A 9,159-nucleotide genomic window follows, 5' to 3' on the forward strand; every position below is an offset into this window, starting at 1 on the left:
TTCTCCAGCACCACAACTCAAAGGCATCAATTCTTCTTCTGTTATCCTTAGTCATTGTCTAGCTCTCTGATACATAGCAAGTAATTGCAAAGACCATGGCCTCGATCAGGTGCACCTTAGTTTCTAGACTAGTATCATTGCTCTTCAGTACTCTGACGAGGTTCCTGACAGCAGATTTTCCCCAGTGCCATTCATCTTTTAATTTCCTGGCTGCGGGTGCCGAGAGTGTTGATTGTAGAGGCGAGCAAGTTGAAGCTGTTAGTAAACTTAATCTCTTCACCATCTATCATGATGCTCCCAATCGGCCCGTGGTGAGAATCTTTGTCTTCTTGATGTTGAATTTCAATCTGTATTGGAGGTTACAGTCCTTGAGCTTATGCAACAAATACCTCAGGTCCTACTTAGTTTTGCCAAGCAAGGTTGTGTCATATGCATAATGTAGGCTGTTGAAGAGTCTTCCTCCAATCCTGAAGCCACATTCTTCCTCATACATCCCATCCTCCTGGATGATCTGTTCTGCATATAGATTGAAAAATTAGGATGCATCCCTAGCATACACTTTTCCTTAATTTGAACCATGCAGTGTTTCCTTGCTCTGTTCTGATAAATGCCTCCTGACCCAATAATAGGTTTTGCATTAGCACAATCAAGTGTTCTCGGATCCCCATTCTTTTCAGAGTTAGCCACACTTTGTTGTGTTTCACATAGTCAAATGCCTTTGCATAGTCAGTTCCTCTGGTACTCTCTGCTTTCAGCCAAGATCCCTCTAATTTTGACTATGATGTCCCTAGTGCCATGGCCTCTTCTATACTCAGCCTGCACATCTGGCAGTTTTCTACTGCTGTACTGTCCCAGTTGTTTCTGTATGATCTTCATAAGAGTCTTGAGTATGATAATATTGTTGATAATTACACTGCACGGCTCAGGATCAGGAAAGATACGCATCAGGGATTCATCCAGTCTCCATATATTTTCTTTTCAATTTATATGCAAAACAGATCATTTGGGAGGCTCGATTCGATGAGGAGGAACGTGGCATCAGGATTGGAGGAAAACTACTCAACAACCTGTGTTATACTGATGACACAACCTTGCTGAAGAGGATGTAAGGTGTTTGCTGCAGAAGGTCAATAACTATAGTCTTCAATATAATTGAACCTCATAATCAAGAAAACAAAGTCATCACTGAGTCAACTGGCAGCTTCATAATAGAGGGAGAAGAAATTGATATTGTTAATAACTTTGGCTTGCTTGTTTCCACAATCAACACTCTTGGTACCAGCAGCCAGGAAATTAAAGACCAATTACCTTGGGAAAATCTACTGTCAGGGACCTTTTCAAAGTATTAAAGAGAATGGATGCCAGTCTGGAGATGAAGGTGTACCTGATCTAGGCCATAATCTTTGCAGTTGCTTTCTATCCATCAGAAATCTGGGTAATGACGAAGGATGATAGGTGGAGAATTGATGCCTTTGAGTTGTGGTGTTAGAGAAGAGTACTGAATATACCATGGACTGTTAGGAGAACAAACAAGTTCATCCTAGAGAGAGTGGAACCAGGCTGCTCTTTGGAGGCAAGGATTCTGAAGCTCCATTGGACATATTTTGAGTATATTTTTATGAGGGACCAACCAGTCCTTGAAGAGGGGCATAATGCTTGGAAGGGTGGAGGGATAGTGCAAGAGAAGAAGATCATCGATAAGATGGATTACCTCAGTAACTGGGGTAATGGGGTTAGGTGTGTCAGAGACAATAAGGTTGGTTCAAGATAGAGCAGGGCTCAGAGCTGTTGTACATAGGATTGCTATAAGTCCCAATTACTTAACGGCACATATCAACAACATTTGTTGTTTCATTTTATGTCAACCCACATAATTCTAATGTTTTCTTTTGTATTCTCACTGGTTTTCTTCTTGTAAGTTCTCACTGAAGTTCTTGTCTTTTATCTTACAAATTCTTTGTTCCATCTCTTCTGTTCTGCCTTTTTGTGTTCTCATAATATTGTGAGTTTTTGGTCATTTCAGTCTTGATATTCTAAATTGTATTTCTGTACTTTTCTGTTGTTTCTAGTATTGTGTTGTTTGCCTCCTCTTCATCTTGTGATGATTTTTCCTTTCTTGTTGCTCTTTACTTATGGCTTCAACTCTTTGTTTCAAAATCTCTAACTTCTTCAGTACCATTTCTTGGAACTTCACATTGGCATATTTCTTCTGCTTTCCTTTCTCTGAGGTATTCATTGAGTCCTTGTTCTGATGGACTTTTTAAGGAGTAGACTTGTTTTGTTTTTTAATGTTTCACACTGCCCATGGAAAAGTCCGCTGTTAGGGACCTCTCTAAAGTCCTGAAGAGCAATGGTGTCACTCTGGAGACTAAGGTGCGTCTGATACAGGCCATGGTCTTTGCGATGACTTGTTATGCATCACAGAGTTGGACAATGACTAAGGAGGATAGAAGAAGAATTGATGCCTTGGAGCTGTGGTGCTGGAGAATAGTATTGAGGATACCATGGACTGCTAGGAAAACAAACAGATTCATTAGGTTAAGCTGGGAAGCTCCTTGGAGGCAAGAATTCTGAGGCTCCGTTTAACATACTTTGGACATTTTGTAAGGAGGGATGAGTCCTTAGAGAGGGACATCATGCTTGGTAGGGTGGAGGGACAGTGTGGGAGGGGAAGGCCCTCTCTGAGGTGGATTGATTCAGTGACTGGGGTAATCGGGATGGGTGTATCAGAGACGGTGCGATTGGCACAGGACAGAGCAGATTTTAGGGCTGTTGTACATAGGGTCGCTATGAGTCGCAAGCGACTCGACTGTACATAACAACAACAACAACAACTGCTTCCTTGACATTATGTGAAGTTGATGAGTGTGTGTGTGCACACACACACACACACACAACCACACATGCATGTACTCTCTCCTCTCTGAGCAAAGAAAGCCTCTAAATTTAACTGGGAACGTCTCAAGAATGCTGCCTGGGATCCTTCTCTCTCCAAGGGTAGGTGGTCTCTGTGCATGGTATACTTGTGTCTTCTTTGGAGAGTCTAAGTGGGAAGGTCCACTTCCACCTTACCTGATCCAATCTATGAGGGGAGCTTGGAGCTTCCTGGGAATGATGCTGGGAACCTTCCCTCTCCGAGTCTCAGTGGTTGTTACTCTTGGTGTACCTGTGTCTTCTCCTGAGGTTGGGTGAGACAGTGTAAACTTGTTGATCATATCCAAACACCTTGAGGAAATGAGCTCCTGGTTCTGGGGACTTGGGGTCATAGTCTTGAGGGACATCAGGTCAATTATCATAAAGTAATCCAAAGACAAATATATCTTATTTTGATAAGTAGTAACCGAGGTCTTAAAAGTTTGCCAACAGCGACTTTAGGTGCAGCTTTTAGTCTTTCCTGGTCTGAAACAAAGAAGAGAGAAGAAAAGCAAAGAGCTACTGAAACAGTCCAAAGGTTTGACGAACAATGGAAAACTCAACTTCCACAACCCTAAGAACAGAATAACTAAACAGTTCCTGGGGTACTAATACTAACCACGTTTTTTGTTTTTGTTTTTTTTTTTTACAAAAATTTTTTTAATTGGTTTGCATACAATAATTTGTTTACGTTGTGTTTCATTAATGCACATTATTTTGTTGGTTTTTTTTTAATCTCCACTCACTAGTTTATGCTAGGAAATTTAGAGGACTGCTCTCTGGCTGATGGATTGGAAGAGGTCCATATTTGTTCCCATTCCCAAGAAATATGACCCAACTGAATGTGGAAATTATAAAACAGTATCACTGATATCAAATGCAAGCAAAATACTGCTAAAATCATTAAGAAATGGCTGGAACAGTACATAGATAAGAAATTTCCATGCTCAAGGAGGATTTAGAAAAGTCTATGGCACCAGTGATATCGTTGCTGGTATCAGATGGATCCTGGCTGAAGGTAAGGAATACCAGAGTAATGCCTATTTGTGCTTTATTGCAAAGGCATTTGACTGTGTGGCTCAAGACCAGTTGTGGCTGACATTGAGAAGAATGGGAATACAAGAGCACTTGATTATGTTCATGTAAAACCTATACCTGGACCAAGAGGCTGTTGTGCGAACGGAGCAGGGGAGCACTACATGGTTTGGAATTGGGAAGGGAGTGTGCCAGCATTGTATTCTCTCTCCATACCTATTCAAACTGTCAATCTGTATGCTGAACAAGTTATCTGAGAAGCTGGACTCTGTGAGGAGGGGTATGTCATCAGGGTTGAAGGAAAATTCATCAATAACCTGTGTTTTGCAGATGACACAACCTTTCTCACTGAAAGTGATAAGGGCTTGAAGCACTTGTTGCAGAAGATCAAGAAAGGCAGCCTTCGGTATGGATTACATCTCAATGACAAGAAGACAGAGATTTTTACCACTGGACCAAAAGGCAGTGTCATGATGGATGGAAAGGAGATTGAAACTGCCAACAGCTTCATCTTGCTTGGATCCACAATTAACACCCGTGGTACCAGCAGTCAAAAAATAAGGAGACACTGCACTGGGAAAATCTGCAGTTAGGGATCTCTCCAAATTATTGAGAAGTGGTGTTGTCAGTTTGAAGACTAATGTGCTTCTGATTCAGGCCATAGTCTTTCTGATTACTAGCTATGCATCTGAGAGCTGGACAATAAATAAGGATGACAGAAAAAGAATTGATGCTTTTGAGTTGTGATGTTGGAGAAGAGCACTGAACATCTATCTCATGGACGACCAGGAGAAAAAACAGCTCTATTTTAGAGAGGATGGAGCCAGAGTGCCCTTTGGAGGCAAGAATGATGAGGCTTCAGCTCACATTCTTTGAACGTGTTGTCAAGAGGTGCTATTCCTTGTAGAAGGGCATGATATTAAGAAGGGTGGAGGGTCAGTGAAGAACAGGAAGACCCTCAACCAGCTGAATTGATACAGTGACTGCTGCAATGGGCTTTTGTGTGTCAGGAAGTATGAGGATGGCACAGTATAGAACAGGGCTCAGATTTTTTGTTCACAGGGTCACTATGAGTCATGCTCCATTAGATAGCACCTAACAACAACAGCAACAATTCCACCCATCAAATTCTGTGACCCTGTGATTTCCCCCTCTCCCCATTATCAGTTCCCTGTTCCCTTCCCTTAACACATCTTACTGGTTTTTACAATAGTACTCTAATACTATATTCATTCTTATGCCTCTTATTTCATTCACTCAGCGTAATGTTCTGTAGCCTATCTCATGTTATATATTATTTTTCAAAATCATTGTTCCTGAGTTCTGCATAGTATTCCATTTTGTGAATGTACCACAATTTCTCAAACTTTCAAAGGGATCACAGAAGGTTTTGGTAGTGTGGAAAAATATGCACCCAAATAGAAAAACCTAGAAAAGGGGGAAAATTCCAAACTTATAGGTTTTATAGAAATTTTTGGTACCTGCAAGACTGTGGCTCTTAGTCACACTTTGTACTTGGTGAAAAAACTCCCGCTTTTGGCTCAACTTTCATCCAAGTAATAGACAAGTCTTTGGTGACCAATAACATAAGATCCTCAGACCAATACCACCACTTCTCCTCAGAGTAATTGACTACATAAGATCGAAAGAGCAGTGTTTACCCATGGGTAAAGCCCAGAATGTAGCAAGTGAAAGTATAAAAGCTTTAATGGAAATGAAAATTACAGGGAGGAAGTGGGGAAAGTGTGATTATATTATGTGTATTGTAATTAATGTTACAAACCCAAATGTGTATGAATGATTGAATTTAAAGCTAATATGCTTTGTAAACTTTCACTTAAACCACAATAAAAAGTAAAAAGATATTTAGGAGGTTATAAAGATGATGTGTGCAAACCTGCTCTAGAAAATGATTCTACCTTTTTTAGCAAGTCGTAGTACAAAAATGAGTTTAGACGGTGCAGATTGCAGAATCATTCCTTTAATAGGTCTAAATACAGACCTAAGTCTCCCACCAATATCAGGAAGGACGTTTTTACTTTAGAAAGTAAAGATCAACCAAGAATTGCAAATAATAATTAGCTGTTTTTTTAAAAAATAGCTGGAAATGACATGCAAACATGGCATCAAAGTAAACGTTTTATTAAACTTGTTATACTTTGTACTTTCTGTTTTCCTTTGTTGTATGGTTTAATATCCTTTGATTTATGTTGTTGTACTTGCAAACTCTATTGGGTGTTTTACATTTTTCCATTGTTAAATCATATGTACAATTTTCTTATATAAATAACACATTCAGAGACAGTGATAAGGCAACATATTGCACTTAGAAAAGCCACGACAGTATCTCCAAAGTGAACACATCATCTTAAGGTTGTGAGACCCTAGACTCCACAGTTGACACTGGGAAAAGAAAATGCACTAACATCAACAATATCATAAAAATGAGGTATGACTTTATTTCCTGGCGTCCTCCATGGCGCTTGCCCCTCAGCACGTGCATATTCCCTACCTGCTTCTTGAAAGCAGCAACTCCTTTCCCAGCCCAGTCCCAGCCCCATCCAGCAGATGTGAAGATGAGCAGTTCAGAGGAGGTGTCCTGTATTTCCTAGTTCTGTGGGCTCCGTGGCAATGAGTTCTTCTGTGAAGTGGATGAAGACTACAACCAGGACAAGTTCAACCTCACAGGCCTCAATAAGCAGGTGTCCACTTATCGACAAGCTCTAGACATGATTTTAGACCTGGAACCAGAGAAGAGCTGGAAGACAACCCCAACCAGAGTGACCTAATTGAGCAGGCAGCTGAGATGCTGTATGGATTAATCCATGCTTGCTATAGCCTCACCAACTGTGGTATTGCCCAGAAGTTGGAAAAGTACCAGCAGGGAGACTTTGGCTATTGTGCCTGTGTGTACTGTGAGAACCAGCCAATGCTTCCCATTGGCTTATTTGACATCTCTGGTGAGGCCATGGTGAAATGCTACTCCCTCAAGTGCATGGAGGTGTACACGCCCATGTCATTGAGGTATCACCACAGAGACTTTGCCTACTTTGGCACTGGCTTCCCCCACATGCTCTTCATGGTTCACCCTGAGTACTACACCACAAGACCTTCCAACCAGTTTGTGCCCAGGCTCTGTGGTTTCATGATCCACCCGATGGCTGCAGCTTCAAGATGTCAGAAACGTCAAGAGCCCAGTTAACACAATTCGCTGATTCTCCACCCTACTTGTCTCTCAATCTTTTACACTCCTATTCCTTTGCTGCCATGATTTTAGGAATCCTCTATGGTTTTTAGTTTAAAATAAAGGAGTCATTATTGTGGTGGGAATATAAAATAAAGTGGAAGAAAAGGCCATGCACATACACACACACACAAAACCAACAAACCAAACCAAAACAAACAATGAGGCATCATCAATGTCAAAATATGAAGCCAAAGGAAGTTAAGAGAATGAGTGTCCTTAAGTGGGAAGTTACCTTTTGTGTGTATGGGAATACTCTAAGTCATATGTTACATGTTCTTTAGTAAAAGCTAAAACTGAAGAACTTGAATATGATTGACTTTGTCATAAGAAGGGAGCTGCTCTCTGGTGGTAGAGTCCATAGGGAGCTGTGCTATTAACCCAAAGGTGGCACATCTCTTGTCAGTTATAATCCACTAGTTGCTGTAGGGAAGAAATATTTAGTCATCTCTCATGAGATTTACAGCCTTGGAAACCTGCTGGATGGTTAGCTATGAGTCAGTTCTGACTTTAAGGGGATGTGTATGAGAGAGAGAGAGAGAGAGAGAATGCTCTGATGGCAGGAGTTGCAATGCTAATCCAAAGGCTGTGCCTCTCTGATGGTTTGAATCCACCAACAGCTCTATGGGAGCAAGGTAGGCATGTGATCTGGAGAGCTCTGGTGGCATACTCTGTAGAAAGTTTATAGTCTAAAAAATCCCACTGGAGGATAAGCTATGAGTCAGTTTTGACTCTACAGCAATGACTGAGTGAATGAGTTATGGCACAAGAAAATGAAGGGGAAAGTGAAAACTCAAAAAGGACTTAGATGTGACATTTTAAGCTGGGATGACTCAGGCGGCAGCAGATACGGGAGATGCTTTGGGGGAAAGGTAATGAGTTCATATTAGAATAGGCTGTATTTTGAAGTGACAGAGGACCATTAACATGGGTGATGTGAAGCTCATGATGAAATGGAAGTGGAGTTCCAGGGAGAGATTACTGCTAGAGCCAGAGTTGAGAGTTATGTACCTGGGTGAGGACCTTAATTAAAAAGAAGAGTTTCCTGAAGAAGAATTTCCTGAAGAAAAGTGTAGACTCTAAGAGTGAGGAGAGGAGGGGAAATGATACGGTTAGAGAAATATCATCGTGTAGACAGGAGAAATAACAAAGTATGAAAACCACAAAAACACAGAGTATACTCTTAGAAAATATTATTTCCCTTCAACTATTTCTTTGCTGATGCTTCTGTCTGAAGCATGCCAAGAAAAATCTAGATTTTTCTGGAAGACACGGTATCACAAGTATCTCAGAAGGACAGAAGACTTGTGTGAAGGAAATTTTGTGTTCTTTGAAGGACAAGACTTCTGTTGAAGTAGAGTGCAGTGATTACAATGTAAACTGAGCTTTCAGTATACATACACACAGAGAGATACATCATACACACACACACACACACACACACACACACACACACACACACACGGTTAAAAGACGCCAAGAATTTGGTTGGCCAGGGCTAAGGTAGTACCCAGGTTCCTTTCTTTATTTCCCCTACTGGTATACTCGGGGCGGGGGTGGGGGTGGGGGTGTGCGGGGGAGGGGATTGTGTACCAATAAAGGGGTTTTGCTTTTAAGGGAAAGGAGCGAACTGGGGGTGGGGGTGGCCTGGGTGGGGAGAAAAGTGCAACAATGAATGAATGGAATTCCAAAATCTCTGTAGCTGTTCGTTGAAATTAATAAAAAAAATTAAAAAATGAAAAAAGCTCTCTTGAAAAACATTGCGTGGCACTACAAATATGCATACAGTTTTGTACTTAGTACTCAAATAGCATTAATTTTGGACTATGTTCAGTGTAGGGTGAAGAGTGTGTGTCAATTTCAGCTTATTTCTATCTTAATGGATTTATAATTTGCCTAAAAAACTAGACTTTAGACTGTAGTGTAGAATATTAGGTGTCAGCTCTGAAACAAATTGGTTTTTATTG

At 40.9% G+C, this 9,159-nt stretch overlaps 1 pseudogene; it reads left to right on the forward strand.

Annotated features, from left to right (window-relative positions):
* Positions 1-6,524: 6,524 nt before the first annotated feature.
* On the forward strand, positions 6,525-7,163 carry LOC102871223 (annotated as a pseudogene).
* Positions 7,164-9,159: the final 1,996 nt, after the last annotated feature.

This window comes from Elephantulus edwardii, unplaced genomic scaffold (genome assembly GCF_000299155.1).
Source record: "Elephantulus edwardii isolate Elephantulus edwardi_28Jun2011 unplaced genomic scaffold, EleEdw1.0 scaffold00083, whole genome shotgun sequence".
In the NCBI taxonomy this organism is placed as follows: Eukaryota; Metazoa; Chordata; class Mammalia; order Macroscelidea; family Macroscelididae; genus Elephantulus; species Elephantulus edwardii.